At 44.3% G+C, this 25,137-nt stretch overlaps 1 protein-coding gene across 1 annotated transcript in view; it reads left to right on the top strand.

Annotated features, from left to right (window-relative positions):
- The first annotated feature begins 210 nt into the window (after window positions 1–210).
- Window positions 211–25,137, top strand: part of RALYL (RALY RNA binding protein like) — a 641,777-nt gene continuing 616,850 nt past the window's right edge. Inside the window, exon 1 of the mRNA XM_044294718.1 lies at window positions 211–288. The gene's annotated coding sequence lies outside the window, so the exon portion shown is untranslated. The remainder of the gene's footprint in view (window positions 289–25,137) is intronic.

The raw sequence follows: 25,137 nt of genomic DNA on the forward strand, positions 1-25,137 counted from the left end.
TTTAAAACCAAAGGTTCTGAATATAATTTTTACAGACTGCTGTACCTTTTTTATTGTACGCTGTAGTATGTGAGATACGTACTCTGAGCAGCTGATCATATCTCTTTCCATAGGTGTTGATAACATCATGCTGTACCTCATTTACAAGTATATCTTTATTGAACAGGACCATAAATAATTTTAAGTTGTAATTTTTTTGCAGGTTATTTGGGGAGTTGAGTCAAACTATTGCTGAATTAAACTGGATTCTCGAGTGAAAAAGCTCGAAGAAGTGGGGATTCCAAAAAGGTAAGTCATCAACACATATATTAATTATATGTTTGGATGTGTTAGACATAAACATCTCATAAACTTGCGATTACCCTAAACAACTGAAGGTATGAAACCTCTCCAGCATACAGTATGTAGAAATTATGATCACTATTGCAAGTGGAACTTTTAGAACATGAGAAGAGATGAGCAGTGGCATAATTAGAAATGACTGGGCCCACAGAAAACTTTTGGAAGGGGTTCCCCCAGCAACCCTCTCCCCTCATGCAACCCCCACTGCTGCGGCTAGTCAAGATAGCTCTCTCACACTAGACCTGCCAGATGCTCCGTCCATTTCCTACACATATATACAGTATGTCATATGTTGCCTTCCTCTGGATCAACTTGCAGGATGTTTCTCCTGCTACCACTATAGCAATGCCCTTGGAGTTGAGCTAATCCAGGCATGCTCAACCTGTGGCCCTCCAGCTGTTGTAGAACTACAACTCCCATGATGGCCTTCTGTAGGATGATAGCTGTAGGCTGTCAGGGAATGATGGGAGTTGTAGTTTTGCAACAGCTGGAGGGCCGCAGGTTGAGCATGCCTGAGCTAATCTATTCATCTCATCAACCAAAGTTCTACATCTGCTATGAGGTGTCTCAAAAGCTGAGGATGCTCCCCCTATCTCTCGATTGACAGGGCCAGACATCTCGGATGGCATTGACAAAATCACGCCTGTGGCACTGGCCTGAGTTGCAGCACAAGTGCAGAAGCTCTGCTTCAGCTTGCAGAACAGTGAGTGTTCATATACTGCTACCCAGATAAGCAGGGTCACATACCCAGTCGCTACTCCAGTAGCCGAAGCAGAGTCAATCAAGTGGCAGGAGGAGCGTCCTCAACTTCGGGGAGAACTCTGCTTGATTAGACAAATTGATTTGTAAGAATCAATTCACTCATTTGTAGTCATACTGTAAGTGACAACTTGATGTGAAACTTCTGTATCAGTGATTTTCATTAAAGGGCTTGTCCAGATTCAGAGCTGAACCCGGACATATGCCCATCTTCTTTTTTTGTTTACATTGGCACACTGCTAGGCGGAGGCTTCCACTCAGCAACTGGTGACGTCCACCCATCCAGTGACATCACTGACTCTCATGGACGGGCTTTAGTGCTGCCCTAGCTGTTTTAAAGACCAGGGAAGTGCTAAAACCCGCCCATTAGTGCTGATGATGTCACCGGGCTCACTGCTAGGCGGAAGCCTCTGCCTAGCAGTCCCCATGGAGAGCTCGGTACATCACTGGATCTCCAAAAAACGATTTGCCCTGCGCAGGGCAAAGGAGTGCATCAGGGCATGAAATGCTCCGATGCTCATATCAGAGGGGCTGGAGGGATAAAGATGGGGATATGTCCGGGTTCAGCTCTGAATCTGGACAACCCCTTTTAATATGAAGGCATCATCGTAATGTTTTATAATAGATCAGTTAAAGTTCATGTTCAGCTTTTTCATCTTGACCCACGGTATGCTGATAAAGCAGCTGATGTGCTAAACAATGCTAAACAATCCTAAAACAATGCATGTACTGTATAGTGGATCCCTTTGAAGCACATTGATTTTCCATTACCATTACACTGTAAGGATTAATATTAAAGTATTGAATTGCACTGTTAAGTAGATGACAGTGGATCTCATTGACAGCTCGGCAGCTGAGCTACAGTCGAGTCACATTATTATGACCACTTCCGACTTTCGACGTCGGCAGTAGCTCATGAAGGAAGTCAAGTGTGGTAAGCTGTCTTGGTGGGTGTATAAGGTGTGCAATAGGCTGTCTGCACAAATATCGCTTATTGCTGTCATGGATAAAACGGGCGATTTATCAGAGTTGCAGAAAGGGATGATTATTGGCTTTTGGGCCAAGGGGAGCTATTTCTGAAACTGCACAGTTTATGAACTGTTTGCATGCTGGTGTGGTGAAAGTGCATCCTGAGTGGACAAATGTCACCAGTGCGAATAAGTGACGTGGAAACTGCACCACATGCCATTGATAAAATGTCACGTAATTACCAATCTCTACTCCCACGCTGCCTGCATCAGGCTGATCGAGCTATCAGGGAGCAGGGATGTTGAACCAATCAGGCTTGGCACCGATGTCACATGTTTCCTGAGAGCAGGCTATTTAAACAGGCAGCTACTGGGCACAGTTGCCTTTGATTGGTATTCCTGCCTTACTAGCTAGCTTTGTGTTGGTTCTGGATCGCTGACCTTTTGCCTGTTTTTCTGAAATTGCTTCTGAATACTGATTTTGCCTCATACGTGACCTCCAGGTATTGACTTTGCTTGTTATTTGACCTTGCTTGATATTAGACACTGTTTGGTATTGTATTAGAATCTTCTAGTTTTTGACCTCACCTTGCCTGTTGGCTTTGTTTTTGATGTTATCTCCTGGTTTCACTCTGCTGTGTATTTGACTTAGGTTTTGATTTGGATTCTGATCTGGTACTGGTTTGATTGGTTTTAACAGCTTTCTGTATGAGTATGCTTTTACCCCCATTAGGTTTAGGGCCCGAACTTAGTCAAGTTAGAGAATATTGTCAAGCTGTGAGCCACCTTTTAGGGTGGATCATGCAAGTAGGTAGGGACAGTAGTGCAGTTCGAGTACAGTGCTGGGCTTTTCCCTACCTTTTGTCATGACATGTAAGAGGTGAACTTCATCTAGAAAGGGGCACCAAGATTGACCGTTGTACTACATTGGAGCAGTTCACTGCCAAAATGAACCAGGGAGATACCAGTGGTATATCTAAAATAACAGTTCCATGGACTTTACTGTGTACAGGGTAGCAAAGCAGATAGACGGTCACAGCACTTGTCCTAGAAAAGTTGCATTTCAGAAACAAATTTTCCCAGCAGTATTAGAATTGGACCTCCACTGATTCACAAAGGTTTCCTTTCTCTGATGTGACTCCTTTTTCTGTTTCACCAAACTGATGGACGTTAGTGTGTTAGACGAGAAACATCAAAGAACAAATACACTGTTGCTGGTATAGCAGTGACATCAAAAGACCTGCTCCAACTGCCACCAAAAAACTGAGAATGGTCACTAAAGAGTTAAAGGGGTTGGCCACTCCAGAAGAATATTTCTGAAATGGTAATACAGTGCATGCTGTGGCAGGATAAAGCTACAGCATCTATTCATGTCAGCTAAACTCCTGGTAGGATTTCCCTTGGCTGCTCATCCACTGCCCATAGAAAAATCGCAGCGACGCAGTGTCTCCGGAAACCAAAATGGTGGTGACTATGTGGATTATTCACCTGACTGTTTATTTGGCCGTCCAAGGCTGCTGCATCCTTTTCTGCACTGGGACTGGACAGCAACAGATTCAGTGCATGCTCAGAAAAGGATGCAATAGCCTTGCATGGCAAAGTAAGTCCGAAGGCACATTGCTGTGTTTCACTGATCCATTTGTATTTTCTTTAACATAGCCAAGACGGATCCGTCTTGAACACCATTGAAAGTCAATGGAGGACAGATCCGTTTTCTATTGTGCCAGATTGTGTCAGTGAAAACTGATCCGTACCCATTGACTTGCATTGTGTGTCAGAACGTTTGGCTCAGTTTCGTCAGACGGACACCAAAACGCTGCAAGCAGCGTTTTTGTGTCCGCCTCCAAAGCAGAATGGAGATGGAACAGAGGCAAACTGAGGCATTCTGAGCGGATCCTTTTCCATTCAGAATGCATTAGGGCAAAACTGATCCGTTTTGGACCGCTTGTGAGAGCCCTGAATGGATCTTACAAACGGAAAGCCAAACGCCAGTGTGAAAGTGATCCTGCGTGTAAACCACATGACTGCCACCAAGATGCTTACCAGGGATAAGCCAGCCTGTGTGACATGATCTTTGCAGTTCATACTCAACGGATGAGCAAATAGGGGACCTTCTACCAGGAGTTCAGGTGACATTATTCTGTCACAGCTTGCACTGTATTGTCATTTCAGAAATATTCTTCTGGAGTGGCTAACCCCTTTAAGAATGTATTTATATAGTGAGCTTATTCGGTGGAGATGTAGAGGGGGGTTCAATTTCTTCCCCTAATACAAGAGACAGGTTAAAATGCATCTTTGCAAATACTATTGCTATTCCACTGCCTATGGCCTTAGAGAAGCAAACTTCTGTGGTATAAAGAAAATTGATTCGTTACCACAAGCCCGAGGAAATTTTCCCTGAAATTTGGATTGAAGTCCACTTAGCATACTTTGATTTACTTAACCCTAATTATTGTTATAATAATAGAGCTGAGCCAGTCCCATAGTAAAGATTATAATGGGGCTTCCTACCGCTACTGGCTAACACTACCTCTACCTCTACAACTAGGGCAGAAGAACCTGGTGCTTGCTTGGTCCCCATACCTTTCCTTGATTCTTGAAGCCTTGTTGGACATGGACAGGTTCTCACTAGAGTTGAGTGATTTTTTTGATACTCATTTTAGGTAAGATTCTAATGAATTGGTTGTCAGATTTAATTCGGGTACATATAAATGACCCGAATTGACCCAATTTGAAAGTGCCTGTGTTGCCGTGAAAAGTCATGTATGGCATTCCGAGGTCTTCTAAGACTGTTTCCAGCCCTTTTCAAGTTCTTTATCACCAAGACAGCATTAGTGATGTCAGAGTGACCGTGACATATATTGGGTAAACTGGTGGCACTCGCTAGTAACAAACAGCCTGTACTACACTGTCGGATTTTCTATTTAAATTAAAACATGGTCCGTAAATTATCCCTTTTTGGTGGCAGATGCCTTCTGTCTCTGTCTTCTGACCTGCAAAATGGTGGCTGCCATTTTAAATGATTTGTCTGAACCGAATGGCAAAAGATTTGGATTTGACTGGACCACCCTGAGCTGCCCTCCCCTCTATAGGGCATAATTGCAGCAGCATTAGATGTCATTATGGTATACATACCTTTGGAATCAGGATAGACAATAACTAAGGGCATTATGGACAGGCGACAAGTAGTATTTGAACCTCTGGAGAAGTGCTCAGGTTAAAGCTCAGCTCTTGAGATATTTCTTTATCTATAACTATGTATTCAGCTGAGATGCTCTTGAAACCTTTTCTTTTTTTATCACCACGAGTTTTTAAATCCAATTGCTCTAGTAATAGAGATCACGCTTAACAGGTCTATGAGCAGCCAGCGCTTCTGTCATGTTATGTGGTGTTAGCAGGATCGTCTATAGATAAATGTAATCATATAGCTAAAATTGCCTATTTTTCCAAAGAACCCTAAGCCAATAAACAGATTACTCTTCTTTGTGCCATTAAATGTGCTATTTATCCACAGATGATAGAAGCCTTAACATGTCTGAGGCAACTATATTGTATTTTTATGCAATAAAAGTAACCCGCCAGGCCGAATATATTGAACGCATAAGTAATCAACGACAGATTGTCCTGCATGTTTGTTGACGTACAAATATGTGATTGACTCTATAGATTTCTTTTTCCTACTCTGTCAGTTCAAAGCAAATAAATTGTGATTGTTTGGAACACGGCTGTCTTTTCATGGGCTTGAAAAAGGATTGGTAACCACTTTCATGCCATTATTTTGTATTGTGGAGTACACATTAAATCTTGATTCACTCTGTAGATACTCTATGAATTATTTATTTTTATTATCATTCACATTTGACCATTTGTTTTTGTGGGTTTATTGTCTGTAGGAACAATTGGTAAATGTCCTGAATTTTAAGTGAATTTGCTGGCTTGTTTAGTTGTACACAGCTCTCTCCGGCATCTGTAGGCCACATGCAGCTGCTGAGACCTCATTTCACAATGCTATATGTAATAGCGACATCAAATGTAACCCAGCTGGTGTTAGACCCTTGTGACCGCCACCAAAGTTGACTTACTTCTGTGAATAGATAGTAGTGATTGACGAACATTGGCCAGGACTAGGGATGAGCGAACCCGAACTGTATAGTTCGGGTTCGTACCGAATTTTGGGGTGTCCGTGACACGGACCCGAACCCGAACATTTTCGTAAAAGTCTGGGTTCGGGTTCGGTGTTCGTCGCTTTCTTGGCGCTTTTTGAAAGGCTGCAAAGCAGCCAATCAACAAGCGTCATACTATTTGCCCCAAGAGGCCATCACAGCCATGCCTACTATTAGCATGGCTGTGATTGGCCAGTGCAGCATGTGACCCAGCCTCTATTTAAGCTGGAGTCACGTAGCGCCTCACGTCACTCTGCTCTGATCAGTGTAGGGAGAGGATGCAGCTGCGACTGTGAGGGCGAGATTAGGCAGTGATTAACTCAGCAAAAACACTTAATTCAGTGATCGATCTACAGCTGTGGATCATTGAACTGCTGTTATTTAATTGCTCACTGTTTTTAGGCTGCCCAGAGCGTTTTTATGTCACTTTTTCTGGGGTGATCGGCGGCCATTTTGTGTCTTGTGGTGCGCCAGCACAAGCTGCCACCAAGTCCATTTAACCATCAATAGTGTGGTTATTTTTTTGCTATATCCTACATCAGGGGCTTGGCTGCGCTTGCTATTTTATTGAGGGGTGAAATACAATTGCCAAAATAGCAGTACCCTAAATCTGGTGTTTCAGCTGTGGCTAGCCAATTGTAATACTGTCTGCTGTCTGGCAAAGGATATATTTTTGTTCTGGGTTGAAATACAATTCCCAACTTAGCAATTAAATCAGTGGTTTCTGCTGTATCAGGCTAACTTTAAATCTATCCATGAAAGGGTATATTAGATTGAAGGTGCGGATAGGGTCATTCTCAATAACTTCATACGCTACCGTGCATTTCCAAGTCTAATTCTGTCCGTAAACGTATACCTGTCATCCAGCGCCTAAATACTAGGCCTACAATTTATATTCAGCTAAATCTGTGTTTATTGCTGTGGCTGGTGAATTTATTTAGTGTCCGCCAAAGCACAGTTTTTGTTCTGGGTTGAAATACAATTCCCAACTTAGCAATTCCCTAAATCAGTGGTTTCTGCTGTATCAGGCCAACTTTAAATCTATCCATAAAAGGGTATATTAGATTGAAGGTGCGAATAGGTTCATCCTCAATAACTTCACACGCTACCGTGCATTTCCAAGTCTAATTCTGTCCGTAAACGTATACCTGTCATCCAGTGCCTAAATAATAGGCCTACAATATATATTCAGCTAAATCTGTGTTTATTGCTGAGGCTGGTCAATTCATTTAGTGTCTGCCAAAGCACAGTTTTTGTTCTGGGTTAAAATACAATTCCCAACTTAGCAATTCTCTGAATCAGTGGTTTCTGCTGTATCAGGCCAACTTTAAATCTATCCATAAAAGGGTATATTAGATTGAAGGTGCGGATAGTGTCATCCTCAATAACTTCACACGCTACAGTGCATTTCCAAGTCTAATTCTGTCCGTAAACGTATACCTGTCATCCAGCGCCTAAATACTAGGCCTACAATTTATATTTAGCTAAATCTGTCGTTACTGCTGTGCCTGTATTAGTGTAGTACGGTACCTAAATAGATAGCCAGTTAGTGTTAGGTGTCTGTAAAAAAAGGCCTGAATTAGAATTCAATACATTGGGCCAAATAATTTTTTTCTTATTGTGGTGAACAGTAACAATGAGGAAAACATCTAGTAAGGGACGCGGACGTGGACATGGTCGTGGTGGTGTTAGTGGACCCTCTGGTGCTGGGAGAGGACGTGGCCGTTCTGCCACAGCCACACGTCCGAGTGAACCAACTACCTCAGGTCCCAGTAGCCGCCAGAATTTACAGCGATATTTGGTGGGGCACAATGCCGTTCTAAGGATGGTAAGGCCTGAGCAGGTACAGGCATTAGTCAATTGGGTGGCCGACAGTGGATCCAGCACATTCACATTATCTCCCACCCAGTCTCCTGCAGAAAGCACACAGATGGCGCCTGAAAACCAAGCCCATCAGTCTGTCACATCACCCCCATGCATATCAGGGAAACTGTCTGAGCCTCAAGTTATGCAGCAGTCACTTATGCTGTATGAAGACTCTGCTGGCAGGGTTTCCCAAGGGCATCCACCTAGCCCTTCCCCAGCGGTGGAAGACATAGAATGCACTGACGCACAACCACTTATGTTTCCTGATGATGAGGACATGGGAATACCACCTCAGCACGTCTCTGATGATGACGAAACACAGGTGCCAACTGCTGCGTCTTTCTGCAGTGTGCAGACTGAACAGGAGGTCAGGGAGAAAGACTGGGTGGAAGACGATGCAGGGGACGATGAGGTCCTAGACGCCACATGGAATGAAGGTTGTGCCACTGACATTCACAGTTCGGAGGAAGAGGCAGTGGTGAGACCGAGCCAACAGCATAGCAAAAGAGGGAGCAGTGGGCAAAAGCAGAACACACGCCACCAAGAGACTCCGCCTGCTACTGACCGCCGCCATCTGGGACCGAGCACCCCAAAGGCAGCTTCAAGGAGTTCCCTGGCATGGCACTTCTTCAAACAATGTGCTGACGAAAAGACCCGAGTGGTTTGCACGCTGTGCCATCAGAGCCTGAAGCGAGGCATTAACGTTCTGAACCTTAGCACAACCTGCATGACCAGGCACCTGCATGCAAAGCATGAACTGCAGTGGAGTAAACACCTTAAAAACAAGGAAGTCACTCAGGCTCCCCCTGCTACCTCTTCTGCTGTTGCCGCCTCGGCCTCTTCTGCTGCTGCCGCCTTGGCCTCTTCTGCTGCTGCCGCCTCGGCCTCTTCCTCTGCCTCTGGAGGAACATTGGCACCTGCCGCCCAGCAAACAGGGGATGTACCACCAACACCACCACCTCCGTCACCAAGCATCTCAACCATGTCACACAGCAGCGTTCAGCTCTCCATCTCACAAACATTTGAGAGAAAGTATAAATTCTCACCTAGCCACCCTCGATCCCTGGCCCTGAATGCCAGCATTTCTAAACTACTGGCCTATGAAATGCTGTCATTCAGGCTGGTGGACACAGACAGCTTCAAACAGCTCATGTCGCTTGCTGTCCCACAGTATGTTGTTCCCAGCCGCCACTACTTCTCCAAGAGAGCCGTGCCTTCCCTGCACAACCAAGTATCCGATAAAATCAAGTGTGCACTGCGCAACGCCATCTGTGGCAAGGTCCACCTAACCACAGATACATGGACCAGTAAGCACGGCCAGGGACGCTATATCTCCCTAACTGCACACTGGGTAAATGTAGTGGCGGCTGGGCCCCAGGCGGAGAGTTGTTTGGCGCACGTCCTTTCGCCTCCAAGGATCGCAGAGCAACATTCTTTGCCTCCTGTTGCCTCCTCCACCTACTCGGCTTCCTCCTCCTCTTCTTCCACCTGCTCATCCAGTCAGCCACACACCTTCACCACCAACTTCAGCACAGCCTGGGGTAAACATCAGCAGGCCATTCTGAAACTCATATGTTTGGGAGACAGGCCCCACACCGCACAGGAGTTGTGGCGGGGTATAGAACAACAGACCGACGAGTGGTTGCTGCCGGTGAGCCTCAAGCCCAGCCTGGTGGTGTGCGATAATGGGCGAAATCTCGTTGCAGCTCTGGGAATAGCCGGTTTGACGCACATCCCTTGCCTGGCGCATGTGCTGAATTTGGTGGTGCAGAAGTTCATTCACAACTACCCCGACATGTCAGAGCTGCTGCATAAAGTGCGGGCCGTCTGTTCGCGCTTCCGGCGTTCACATCCTGCCGCTGCTCGCCTGTCTGCGCTACAGCGTAACTTCGGGCTTCCCACTCACCGCCTCATATGTGACGTACCCACCAGGTGGAACTCCACCTTGCACATGCTGGACAGACTGTGCGAGCAGCAGCAGGCCATAGTGGAGTTTCAGCTGCAGCACGCACGGGTCAGTCGCACTGCGGAACAGCACATCACCACCAATCCTGGGCCTCCATGCGAGACCTGTGTGCCCTGTTGCGCTGTTTTGAGTACTCCGCCAACATGGCCAGTGGCGATGACGCCGTTATCAGCGTTACAATACCACTTCTATGTCTCCTTGAGAAAACACTTAGGGCGATGATGGAAGAGGAGGTGGCCCAGGAGGAGGAAGAGGAGGAAGAGGGGTCATTTTTAGAACTTTCAGGCCAGACTCTTCGAAGTGACTCAGAGGGAGGTTTTTTGCAACAGCAGACGCCAGGTACAAATGTGGCCAGCCAGGGCCCACTACTGGAGGACGAGGAGGACGGGGATAAGGAGGAGGTGTAGGAGGATGAGGATGAAGCATGTTCACAGCGGGGTGGCACCCAATGCAGCTCGGGCCCATCACTGGTGCGTGGCTGGGGGGAAATGCAGGACGATGACGATACGCCTCCCACAGAGGACAGCTTGTCCTTACCTCTGGGCAGCCTGGCACACATGAGCGACTACATGCTGCAGTGCCTGCGCAACGACAGCAGAGTTGCCCACATTTTAACGTGTGCGGACTACTGGGTTGCCACTCTGCTGGGTCCACGGTACAAAGACAATGTGCCCACCTTACTTCCTGCACTGGAGCGTGATAGGAAGATGTGTGAGTACAAGCGCACATTGGTAGACGCGATACTGAGAGCATTCCCAAATGTCGCAGGGGAACAAGTGGAAGCCCAAGGCAGAGGAGGAGCAAGAGGTCGCCAACGCAGCTGTGTTACGGCCAGCTCCTCTGAGGGCAGGGTTAGCATGGCAGAGATGTGGAAAAGTTTTGTCAAAACGCCACAGCTAACTGCACCACCACCTGATATGGAACGTATTAGCAGGAGGCAACATTTCACTAACATGGTGGAACAGTACGTGTGCACACCCCTCCACGTAATGACTGATAGTTCGGCCACATTCAACTTCTGGGTCTCCAAATTGTCCACGTGGCCAGAGCTAGCCTTTTATGCCTTGGAGGTTCTGACCTGCCCGGCGGCCAGCGTTTTGTCTGAACGTGTATTCAGAACGGCAGGAGGCGTCTTACAGACAAACGCAGCCGCCTGTCTATAGCCAATGTGGACAAGCTGACGTTCATAAAAATGAACCAGGCATGGATCCCACAGGACCTGTCCATCCCTTGTGCAGATTAGACATTAACTACATCCCCTTAACCATATATTATTGTACTCCAGGGCACTTCCTCATTCAATCCTATTTTTATTTTAATTTTACCATTATATTGCGGGGCAACCCAAAGTTGAATGAACCTCTCCTCTGTCTGGGTGCCAGGGCCTAAAATTATCTGACAGTGGCCTGTTCCAGTGTTGGGTGACGTGAAGCATAATTGTCTGCTATGACATGAAGCCTGAATCTCTGCTATGGGACCTCTCTCCTTTGTCTGGGTGCCGGGGCCTAAATATCTGACAATGGACTGTTCCAGTTTTGGCTGACGTGCAGCCTGATTCTCTGCTATGACATGAAGACTGATTCTCTGCTGACATGAAGCCTGAATCTCTGTTATGGGACCTCTCTCCTCTGTCTGGGTGGCGGGGTCTAAATATATGACAATGGACTGTTCCAGTTTTGGCTGACGTGAAGCCTGATTCTCTGCTATGACATGAAGACTGATTCTCTGCTGAAATGAGGCCTGAATCTCTGTTATGGGACCTCTCTCCTCTGTCTGGGTGCCGGGGCCTAAATATCTGACAATGGACTGTTCCAGTTTTGGCTGACGTGAAGCCTGATTCTCTGCTATGACATGAAGACTGATTCTCTGCTGACATGAAGCCTGAATCTCTGCTATGGGACCTCTCTCCTCTGTCTGGGTGCCGGGGCCAAAATATATGACAATGGACTGTTCCAGTTTTGGCTGACGTGAAGCCTGATTCTCTGCTATGATATGAAGACTGATTCTCTGCTGACATGAAGACGGATTCTCTGCTGACATGAAGCCTGAATCTCTGTTATGGGACCTCTCTCCTCTGTCTGGGTGCCGGGGTCTAAATATCTGACAGTGGCCTGTTCCAGTGGTGGGTGACATGAAGCCTGATTCTCTGCTATGGGACCTCTCTCCAATTGATATTGGTTAATTTTTATTTATTTTATTTTTATTCATTTCCCTATCCACATTTGTTTGCAGGGGATTTAACTACATTTTGCTGCCTTTTGCAGCCCTCTAGCCCTTTCCTGGGCTGTTCTACAGCCTTTTTAGTGCCAAAAAGTTCCCCATTGACTTCAATGGGGTTCGGGACGAAGTTCGGATCCCGAACCCGAACATTTCCGGGAAGTTCGGCCAAACTTCTCGAACCCGAACATCCAGGTGTTCGCTCAACTCTAGCCAGGACGTTTTGCGAATGTGAACGCGTGTTCGTGATCAAATGTTTGCGAACCGCACGTTCGCGGCGGGCCCCATTAACTTTAATGGCAGCAAACCTGAAAAACATTCAGGTCATATTTGCAGCCACCAAATCCTTACTAGAAGTGCACAAATAGTCCCACAACATGGACAGTGACATACAAGAGGGGGATCATTAGCAAAAATTCCCACAAAAAATATGTATTTTAATCTAGGGCCATTTTTATGCGTCTTAAAGGGAAACTCTCAAAAATGTGCTCTGGTGCATCCTGGAAAAAACTTATTTTAGGACACGGGAATACAGGCACCAAAAATTAGGCATTTACCTGACAGGAAAGAACTTGTGATGATGTGGCTGGAGGTACATTAGGCGATCACTGGATAAAATTTTTACTGTAGGCCACTGGAATACAGGCCCCAAAAATTAGGCATTCACCTGACAAAAAATAACTTGTGATGATGTGGCCGGAGGTACATTAGGCAGTCACTGGATAAATATTTTACTGTAGGCCACTGGAGTACAGGCCCCAAAAATTAGGCATTCACCTAACAGAAAAGAACTCGTGATGATGTGGCTGGAGGTACATTAGGGGGTCACTGGATACAAATCTTACTGTAGGCCATGGGAGTACAGGCCCCAAAAATTAGGCATTCAGCTGATAGAAAAGAACTTGTGATGATGTGGCCGGAGGTACATAAGGCAGTCACTGGATAAATATTTTACTGTAGGCCACTGGAGTACAGGCCCCAAAAATTAGGCATTCACCTGACAGAAAAGAACTTGTTATGATGTGGTTGGAGGTATACTAGGTGGTCACTGGCTAAAAAATGTACTGTAGGCCAGTACAGGCCCTGAAAATTAGGCATTCATCTGACAGAAAATAACTTGTGATGATGTGGCTGGAGGTACATTAGGCAGTCACTGGATACAAATTTTACTGTCGGCCAGTACAGGCCCAAAAAATTAGGCATTCACCTGACAGAAAAGGTATTTCATGCTGCTGTATTTACCTAAGACAAGGACCATTCTTTGTTCTGGGTGATGGCGGATATGTGTGGACTGGCATGAGGAAATTCAATTACGCGTGGTCATCACAAGTGTTGAATTCCTCCGAGATCCATGCCTCATTTATTTTTAGAAATGTGAGATAGTCCACACTGTCGAGAGCTAGGAGAGTGCGCTTATCGGTCACGATTTCCCCCTGCTGCGCTGAACGTCCTTTCGGACAGGACACTTGACGAGGGGCAAGCCAAGAGTTCCATGGCAAATTGTGCCAGCTCTGGCCACAGGTCAAGACTGCACACCCAGTAGTCCAGGGGTTCCTCGCTTCTCAGAGCGCCCGCATCGGCCGTTAACCTGATGTAGTCGGACACCTGTGGGCAGGACCTGGGCAGGACCTGGCGGACGGATGTCAATGGGTTGGCTGCAAGAATGATCTCATATCCGAAGTGACCAACACATCTTCAAACCATCCACCTCTTGCAGGGCGATAGGATTGGCACCCACACCTGTTTCGCTATGGGTGGAAATTCCTTCGCCAGTGCCCGCAACAGCATAATGCAGCATCTCTTGCAGCAAGGCCTGGAAATGCTGCATTCTGACAGCCCTCTGTGATGCTGGTAACATGTCCGACCATTTTGTGTTTGAACCGGGGGTCTAAGTACTTTGCCACCCAGTACTGGTCCTTGACCTTTATGCTTTTTATACGGGGTCCCTCTTCAAACACTGGAGCATGAAGGCCCCCATTTGCACAAAAAATTTGAAGCAGTGGATCGCCCTTGCTCCTGCTCATCGCCCAGGAGAATATCGTCCTTGGTCTCATCCCCCCAGCCACGGACAACACCAGGGATACCAGAAAAGTTTAAAGTACCCCTCAAAGCCTGCTCTTCTTGCTCCTCCTCCTTCTCCCCCCAGCCACCATCCTCCTCTGACTCCTCTTCAAACTCCTGCAGACTTGTCTTAGATAGAGTAGCCCTCCCCTCTGTGGAAGCAGATATATCGGAGGCCTAAATCACTATTTTGTGGAAGCAGGTATATCAAACTCCTTATCTAGTATTTTGTGAAAGACGGTATCTCACAGGCCTCAGTCAGTATTTTGTGGAAGCTGGTATATCAATCCCCATAATCAGTATTTTGTGGAAGCAGGTATATTGCAGGCCTCAATCAATATTTGGTGGAAACAAAAATATATAAAACCCCTTAATCAGTATTTTATGGAAGCAGATATCTCGCAGACCTCAATCAGTATTTTGTGGAATCAGGTATATTAATCCCCTTAACCAGTATTTTGCAGAAACAGGTATATTGCAGGCCTCTATCAATATTTGATGGAAACATGTATATCAATCCCCTTAATCAGTATTTTGTAGAAGCAGGTATATCACAGCCCTCAATCAGTCTTTTGTGGATGCAGGTATATCAATGCCCTTAATCAGTATTTTGTGGAAGCAGGAATATTGCAGACCTCAATCAGTATTTTGTGAAAGCAGTTATCACAGGCCTCAATCAATATTTTGTGGAAGCAGTTATATCAATCCCCTTAATCAGTATTTTGTAGAAGCAGGTATATGACAGCCCTCAATCAATATTTGGTGGAAGATGGTATATCAATCCCCTTAATCAGTATTTTGTGGAAGCAGGTATATCGCAGGCCTCAATCAATATTTGGTAAAAGCTGGTATATCAATCCCCATAATCAGTATTTTGTGGAAGCAGCTATATCGCAGGCCTGAATTCAATATTTTGTGCAAGCAGGTATATAAAACCCCTATAATTAGTAATTTTTGGAAGCAGGTATGCAGGTCTCAATCGGTATTTTGCAGAAGCAGGTATATAAATCCCCTTAATCAGTATTTTGTAGAAGCAGGTATATTGCAAGCCTCGATAAATATTTTGTGGAAACAGGTATATCAAAGCCTTAATCAGTATTTTGGGAAAGCAGGCATCTCGCGGGCCTCAATCAATATTTGGTGGAAGCAGGTATATCAATCCCCTTACATAGTAACATAGTACATAAGGCCGAAAAAAGACATCTGTCCATCCAGTTCGGCCTGTTATCCTGCAAGTTGATCCAGAGGAAGGAAAAAAAACTACAAAAACCCTGTGAGGTAGAAGCCAATTTCCCCCACTTTAGGGGAATAAAAAATTCCTTCCCGACTCCAATCAGGCAATCAGAATAAATCCCTGGATCAACGATCTCTCTCTAGTAGCTATAGCCTGTAATATTATTACGCTCTAGAAATACATCCAGGCCCCTCTTGAATTCCGTTATTGTACTCACCATCACCACCTCCTCAGGCAGACAGTTCCATAGTCTCACTGCTCTTACCGTAAAGAATCATTTTCTATGTTTGTGTACAAACCTTCTTTCCTCCAGACGCAGAGGATGTCCCCTCGTCACAGTCACAGTCCTGGGGATAAATAGCTGATGGGATAGATCTCTGTACTGACCCCTGATATATTCATACATATTAATTAGATCTCCCCTCAGTTGTCTTTTTTCTAAAGTGAATAGCCCTAATTTTGATAATCTTTCAGGGTACTGTAGTTGCCCCATTCCAGTTATTACTTTAGATGCCCTCCTCTGGACCTTCTCCAGCTCTGCTATGTCTGCCTTGTTTACAGGAGCCCAGAACTGTACACAGTACTCCAAGTGTGGTCTGACTAGCGATTTGTAAAGTGGTAGGACTATGTTCTTATTACAGGAATCTATGCCCCTTCTGATGCAACCCATTATCTTATTGGCCTTGGCAGCAGCTGCCTGACACTGGTTTTTGCAGCTTAGTTTGCTGTTTATTAAAATTCCTAGATCCTTTTCCATGTCAGTGTTACCGAGTGTTTTACCATTTAGTATGTACTGGTGACTTGCATTTTTCCTTCCCATGTGCATAACTTTACATTTATCAGTGTTAAACCTCACCTGCCACTTATCTGCCGAAGCCTCCAATCTGTCCAGATCCCTCTGTAGTAGTATACTGTCCTCATCAGTGTAAATTACTTTACACAGTTTGGTGTCATCTGCGAAAATTGATACTTTACTATGCAAGCCTTCTACAAGATCATTAATAAATATATTGAATAGAATAGGGCCCAATACTGACCCCTGATGTACCCCACTAGTGACAGTGACCCAATCTGAGTGTGTACCATTAATAACCACCCTCTGTTTTCTATTACTGAGCCAGTTACTTATCCACATACAGACGTTTTCTCCCAGTCCGAGCATTCTCATTTTATATACTAACCTTTTATGTGGTACAGTGTCAAATGCTTTGGAGAAGTCCAGATATACAAGTATTTTGTAGAAGCGGGTATATTACAGCCCCTAATCAGTCTTTAGTGGAAGCAGGTATATCAATCCCCTTAATCAGTATTTTGTATAAGCAGATATATTGCAGACATCAATCAGTATTTTGTGGAAGCATGTATATCGCAGGCCTCAATCAATATTTTGTGGAAGCAGGTATATCAAACCCCTTATCTAGTATTTTGTGGAAGCAGGTATCTCATAGGCTTCAATCAGTATTTTGTGGAAGCAGGTATATCAATCCCCTTAATCAGTATTTTGTGGAAGCAGGTATATCACAGGCATCAATCAATATTTGGTGGAGACAGGTATATAAAACCCCTTAATAAGTATTTTGTGGAAGCAGGTATCTTACAGGCCTCAATCAGTATTTTGTGGAAGCAGGTATAATTATTTCCTTAATCAGTATTTTGTGGAAGCAGGTATCTCGCAGGCCTCAATCATTATTTTGTGGAAGCAGGTATATCAATCCCCTTAATCAGTATTTTGTGGAAGCAGGTATATTGCAGGCATCAATCAATATTTTGTGGAAGCAGGTATATCAATCCCCTTATTAAGTATTTTGAGGAAGCAGGTATATCACAGGTCTCAATCAATATTCGGTGGAAGAAGGTATATCAATCCCCTTAATCAGTATTGTGTATAAGCAGGTATATAACAGCCCTCAATCAGTCTTTTGTGGAAGCAGGTATATTAATCCCCTTAATCAGTATTTTGTGGAAGCAGGTATAATTATTTCCTTAATCAGTATTTTGTGGAAGCAGGTATCTCGCAGGCCTCAATCATTGTTTTGTGGAAGCAGGTATATCAATCCCTTTAATCTGTATTTTTTAAAAGCAGGTATCTCACAGGCCTCAATCAGTATTTTGTGGATGCAGTTATATCAATCCCCTTATTAAGTATTTTGAGGAAGCAGGTATATCACAGGTCTCAATCAATATTCGGTGGAAGAAGGTATATCAATCCCCTTAATCAGTATTGTGTATAAGCAGGTATATAACAGCCCTCAATCAGTCTTTTGTGGAAGCAGGTATATTAATCCCCTTAATCAGTATTTTGTGGAAGCTGCCCATAATTATTTATACCGCTGGCAAAATTTTGACTTAAAGTTACTTTTATTCAACCAGCAAGTAATTTTTTGACGGGAAATGACATAGGTGTCTCCCAAAGTATAATAAGACAATGTACAAGAGGCATTATTTTGAGAAAAAATACATTTCTCAGCTTTTATTTACATTTGAGCAAAAAGTATCCAGTCCAAAATTATTCATACCCTTCTCAATAATCAATAGAAAAGCCTTTATTGGCTAATACAGCAATTAAACTCTTTCTATAATCGCAGACCAGCTTTTGGCATGTCTCCACAGGTATTTTTGCCCATTCATCTTTAGCAATGAGCTCCAAATCTTTCAGGTTGGAGGGTCTTCTTGCCATCACCCTGATCTTTAGCTCCCTCCACAGATTCTTAATTGGATTCAAGTCTGGACTCTGGCTGGGCCACTCTAAACGTTAATGTTGTTGTCTTCTAACAATTTCTTCACCACTTTTGCTGTGTGTTTTGGGTCTTTGTCATGCTGAAATGTCCATTGGTGCCCAAGGCCAAGTTTCTCTCTAGACTGCCTGATGTTGTCGTTGAGAATCCTCATGTATTGCTCTTTTTTTATGGTGCTGTTTACTGTGATTAGGTTCCCTGGTCCATTGGCTGAAAAACAGCCCCAAAGCATTAGGTTCCCACCAGCATGTTTGACAGTGGGGATGGTGTTCTTTGGGTTGAAGGCTCCTCATTTTTTACGCCAAATGAAGGAAAAATCATTGTGACCAAACAATTCAATTTTTGTTTCATCTGACGATAACACAGAAGACCAGAAGTCTTCTTCTTTGTCCAGATGAGCTTTTGCAAAGGCCAAGCGAGCTTTTGTGTGCCTTATCTGCAGAAGTGGCGTCCTCCTTGGTCTGCATTGTGCAGTGTCCGTTGGATTGTCTGCCTTGAGACATTGCCACCAGTATTGCCCAGATTCACCAGGATGGCCTTGGTGGTGATCCTTGGATTCTTTTTCACCTCTCTAACTATATTCCTGGCCAGCACAGGTGTCACTTTTGGCTTCCGACCACATCCTCTGAGATTTTCCACAGTGCTGAACATCTTGTATTTTTTGCTCAAATGTAAATAAAAGTTGAGAAATGTTTTTTTTTTTTCACAATAATGCCTCTTGTACATCATCTTATTATCTTTTGGGAAACACCTATGTCATTTCCCGACAAAAAATTACTTGCTGGTTGAATAAAAGTAACTTTAACCGACGCATCCTTGAACACATCAATGACATTAATAAAAAGAAAGATGCCCCTGTAATTTAACCTTGTTATTTCCACCTACTTCAACATGGTTAGCTCCTTGCTGCTTCATCCTCTATAGCTGATAGGAATTGTTATCGACACATGAAGTGTCAGATTATTATTTAAGAGACAGCTCTTTACTTGAGCATCTATTGTTGCATCAAATGTATATTTGTACTGGCAAAGGACAGTGGTCCCTGGCACACTCACTAATTGTATTTCTATATATTAGTATCACTATACGCTCCTCATGTGTAATTGTGACTGTGGGACACATTTATGGCAGCAGTGGGAAGATGTATCTCTTTAAGAACTGTCCAGCTACGGTGTCAGCGCATGACTATTGCACAGTGCGCTCCACTGTGTATTTTGGTGGAGCGCACGGCCTTCTTCCGTACCACATGACCCGGGTATGCCATGTGATCTGGATACCCGGAAGTTGCATGTGCGTTCCATGCGCCGTATAGGTGGACCGCACGGCCATTTTGGTGAAACATGTGATCGGAGTATCAAGTGAGCCGCGCCCACAGGTATGGAGCAGCGGCACATAGGCATATCGGGGCATTTATTTTATAGGCGCTGATGTGGAATCTTCTGCGCGGTATGATCGAGGATACCCTATACCACCTGCAGACTTGTAGGTGATCTTAGTAGAACTCGGCGGCTGGAACTCAATATCATGTGATTAAAATGGGTGGAGCAATATTAGGCCTAGGACAGACCCAGTCACATGATTATGTGAGCGGTCTGTGATTGGCCTATGCAGATGAGGCCCGCCCCAGTCCAGACTTTAAAAGTGAGTGTGTTTGTGTGGACGAATTAGAGCTGTATCTTTTTGCCCCATGGAGCCCCTCCAACTGTGCACTATCTGTCTGTGAGTGACGGAACATCGATCTGACTTTTCAGATAAGTACCACATTGGTGGCTTCTATTGAAGTATCTCTTGATGTTAGTATCTGCTTTGTATCAGATTTTTACACGCATCATGTAGATTACCACTCTTACAGACCAGTGCCGATTTGGGGGTGCTCCAGTTTTTTCGTTTTCTTTCTGTTTCCTTTGTGTATTTTTTATACACTTGTTATGGTATCTGATCATTAATGTTTGATACTTATGTCCCCTGCTGAACCTTAACTATCATAAGGGGAAACGCGTTGGACCTGAAAACTTAATACCGTGTATCAATTTCATGGGATTTTTTATGTATTGTGTATCAAACTGAAGTGAAAACTGAGGACCTTGTATCAATTTCATGGGATTTTTTATGTATTGTGTATCAAACTGAAGTGAAAACTGATGACCGTGTATCAATTTCATGGGATTTTTTGATTATGTATCGTGTATCAAATTGAAGTGAGGGCCTTTTAAGGACAGGTAGCCAAGGTACGTGGACAGAGTGCAGCTACCATTCAGGTGTATCTCTAGGCTGAGGATATCTTGTAGGGCTAAGTAGGGACAGACATTAGGTGTATATACGTGTTGTCCTTATCCCTGAGGTACTTTCTGTCTGTCTTGGTCATTATAGCTCCTTCTGTGGTTGCTTGTGTGTCTATTAGTCCTTTCTATGGAATTCAATATTTAATGATCTTTAATAAAAGTTAAGTTTTAGGTGGTTACCTTCAGTCATAGAGGTCTATTATTGCAACTACCCTTCAGGTATATTTCTTCAGTGAAATTATTTTTCTCAGAAGCGACTTCAGATCTATGATCTGAAGCGCGCATCGCTAAGCCCTACATATCAGATTAGCGGAGGTCCAATATCTTGCAATGATACCTATCAGCTGCTTAGTTGTAGCCCCATCACTAGAAGTCAGAGCCGGAACTACACAGCTCTATTTGGTAATGGATTGAGGGCTGCTTACATGGAAGTGAATGGAAGCATTGCTACAGTTACCATCTCCATCCACTATGTTGGATGGAGCTTTGTAGTTTGGGCGCCGACTTCCAGCCCTGAAACTATAAGTAAAGAGTTGATCAATAGTGTTTTGGGGTGTTGAACCCCTGCCAATCAGATATTAATGATCTACCCTGAGGATAGGTCAACAATATCAAAATCCTAGACAACCCCTTTAATTGCACTGGCGGCAGAGTTTCAATGTGAAGTGTTAAATATAGCACCAAACCAGAATACCATTACAGCTGTCATTCAGAGCAGAAGGGAGGGGCTGTGAAGCACTTCATAGAGAAGTTCCACCTCCAGCGCACTTAAGAAACAGAATCTGGCAGAAAAAGTTAATATTTTCTTTCCTAATAAAATATTTCTGTTCCTCCCGGCCTTTACCAAGTGCGGGTAGCAGTTTAGCAAAACTGATGAAAGAAGCACTTTAGTACTTAAAGGGCGTCTTTCACCTAATCTGAGCGTTTTAGACCGCTCAGATCAGGTTATAGACTCTTTAACCCTCATTACGATCATACCTTTGTCTTATGTGTCCCTCGCCCAGATAATGAAAATAAGGGTCCATTCACACGTCCGTTTTTTCTTTCCTGATCTGTTCCGTTTTTTGCGGAACAGATCAGGACCAGATCAGGACCCATTCATTTTCAATGGGTCCTGGAAAAAATCGGACAGCACAATGTGTGCTGTCCGTTTCCGTTGTTCCGTTCCGCATGTCCGTTTAAATATAAAACATGTCCTATTATGTTCCTGAAAAATCGGATCCTGGTACAATGCAAAGTCAATGGTTCCGCAAAAAACGGAAGACATTCGGATGTCATTCCGTATGTCTTCCGTTTTTTGCGGAATCCGTTCCTGGAAACACATAGCAAATTTAGTATTTTTTTTTTTTTCAATTTTTTTTCAAAGAAATCCAAACAACTTTATTTGATTATTGAAATGTATACATGTTTCCGTTTTTTGCGGATCCGCAAAAAACGGATGACATACGGAAACATTTTCAGGAACAACGGATCCGCAAAAAACGGACCGAAATTCGGATTATAGAAAAATACTGACGTGTGAATGTAGCCTAATACTTTTTAAACTTATGCAAATTACCTTCTGAAGGTGCCCTGGGGCGGCGTTACTGGGCGATGTGCCCAGAAAACCACACCTCCAGCCGGCGGACGTCACGAGCGGCACCAGAGGACGGCGGGCTGGGAACTGGCCCGCACCTGCGCACTGCTCTGCCCATTATGGGCAGAGGAACATCCTTTCTTTAGTTGGCCGGCGCATGCGCAATATGAAAAGCTGTTCATCTGCCCATAATGGGCAGAGCAGTGCGCAGGTGCGGGCCAGTTCCCAGCCCGCCGTCCTCTGGTGCCGCTCGTGACGTCCGCCGGCTGGAGGTGTGTTTTTCTGGGCACATCGCCCAGTAACGCCGCCCCTGGGCACCTTCAGAAGGTAATTTGCATAAGTTTAAAAAGTGTTATTTTCATTATCTGGGCGAGGGACACATAAGACAAAGGTATGATCGTAATGAGGGTTAAAGAGTCTATAACCTGATCTGAGCGGTCTAAAACGCTCAGATTAGGTGAAAGACACCCTTTAAGCACTACGGAGCCGTACACTAGTTTCTAATTTGAATGTGCCATTTCAGGAATAGCTTTTGAGCAATGATAGGTCTTATCTGTCTTGATTCACTGCTACTTTTCAGTCTTCTTGTCACCGTGCTTGGAACTTGTTAGGAAACTTTTGCATTGAGAATTATGCTCTAGTGGAATATGATGCCCTTTACAGTGAGAAAGTGTACTGAGTACCCAACATCATTTGCAAAAAGTCTTGATCCTAAGATCCTAGACCTCTATAAACTTTTTAGTTTAAACACGTTACAGTGTTTGGGGTTTTTGAGCATTTCCTCCCATTTAGGCCACTTTATTTTAGTGACTTTTCAAAAGATAATTGAGCATAAATAAATCTATTACCAAATAATTATGTAAATGTCTCCATAAGAAAGAAGTATAACAATATATGGGTGGATGACAGGAGTCGCTTTCAAATAGAAAATAGCTAACGTGAAAATTCAGGTAAAGACGGATTGTAAGAGCGATGTCACAACTGCTCACCTGATATAAGGAATCGTCTAGGTCTGGAAGGTAGGTAAGGAGTTCAATGGCTGAGACAATCTGGATGCACTAGAGTACAGTAGCTCAAGCAAGCAATGTGGAATAACAGTCCGGGTCGGTACACAAGTAAGCACAGCAGTTTAGGATAAGGCAGGATAGTGGTCAGCTAACAATCCAAGTTCAGTACACAAGTAAGCACAGCAGTTAAGAAGGGCACTCAGGAACTAGATAGAGGCAGGAAGCATAATAATCTGGCCAGGAGGAAGTGGCAACGTCTGGCTTAAATAGGAAGTTCCAAGGTGTGGCTGATTAGGCAAAATGAGTAGAGATTTTCCAAGACTAGTTAACTATTCACTAGGTACTAGGAGTAGAGCTGTCCTGCGAAGCCAATAGCTCAGTGACCAAGGCTACTGCCAGGGATACAGTAGTTTATAGGTTCCATTCCTGACACAGATGCCTATAATAGAAGGCACACACCATTGTCCATAATAGACACAATTGTCTGTACACAAAACCATGGATAATTTACATATAATGGACATCTACTGCATGAAATATCAGGATCTGCTTGTGACACCATAACCTCTAAAGAACGGGCCTTGTGAGATGTCAAGCACTTTCTACTACACAACTACCATACACATGTCATCCTTCCTAAAGATCTATTTTGCATGGTGCAGCTTTGCAGGTAACATATTTGAAAATGATTCTCTTAGTTTGCAAAGTGATGAATAGGCAAAGCTTCAGGACCAAGGACAGTTGCACATAAATGTATTTTGACTGCCTTCTATCTACTTGACATCTCACATCCGTACTAGGTACATAATGTTCCACATAGGAAAACTTCTTGTTCCTTAGGTAACCTGAGGACAGGTTATAAATAGCAATAGTTATTAATAGTGAAATCTCTGACAACCCCATCATTAAGAAACATGACTGCTTTCCTATAAAAATAGTGACACGTCTGTCCACAGGATGAGTGTCATATTGACCTTCATCCCATTTCACATGAACATAAATGGAGCTGAACTGAAATACCAGGCACATCCATGATCAATGGTTGCACTGTTTCCAGAAGAAAGTAGCCATATTTTTCTGACCCTGCACAACCCTTGTATTATGTGTAAGGTATAGCTCTTTCTCAGGGGGTCGCAATCACAGACTTCTCCTCTGACAACGGGGTTCAAGTCCAAAAGATGCTTTATTTCGGCGTTTCAGCACCAGCACAAACATAAACATCACAAAATTAAACACCTGCCCATCTGGGCTCTACCTAATACACATGTTGCCTCTACCTCATCTATAGAGCGCTGTTCACACATGGGATTAGATCCGGCTTCCTCAGCCATATACGGTCCAGCAGCCTCCAGGTTGTGACTACACCAGCACCCATGGGGGAGATGGTCCAGAAGTCCTCCCGACTCTGACCATGCGACCCTATTTACATAGAAGTCGCTGGGCCCCCCAAACTTCAGGCTTTACAAAGCCTCGTGGTCCCTCAGCCCTCCTGGCTGAGACCACACCGAGCCTCTCAGGCTCCCCTCTCTCTCAGGGTTCCTCAGCATTTCTTTCTCCAAGTCATACACAGAGGGTTGTTTTATCCCTCCTTGATTAAAGCATCAGGCCTCACCTGCGATCACCTCTGGCAAAAAGACAATACATGTAGTGGAAGGGTGTGGACTGGCAGATCCCACTATCAAACTTACCCCCAGTCCATATGAAATCCAGCCCAGAACAACATCTAGACAAAACTATCTCAGCAAACTACACTTTGCTGAAACCACTGCAGCTTTCTGGATTTCAGTTATCTCACCCAGCTGAGGTATCGGGGTGGGATATACACGCCTCCCATCACTTATACTGTACACATCACCACACATGTTAGAAAATGATTGTTAATCCAAACCAGCCTGAAGTTGGTATCATATAGAGTAGGTCCTTTTTCTAAATAATTACCCAGTAAGATTGTATTTGTATGT

Source organism: Bufo gargarizans, chromosome 5 (genome assembly GCF_014858855.1).
Source record: "Bufo gargarizans isolate SCDJY-AF-19 chromosome 5, ASM1485885v1, whole genome shotgun sequence".
Taxonomy (NCBI): domain Eukaryota; kingdom Metazoa; phylum Chordata; class Amphibia; order Anura; family Bufonidae; genus Bufo; species Bufo gargarizans.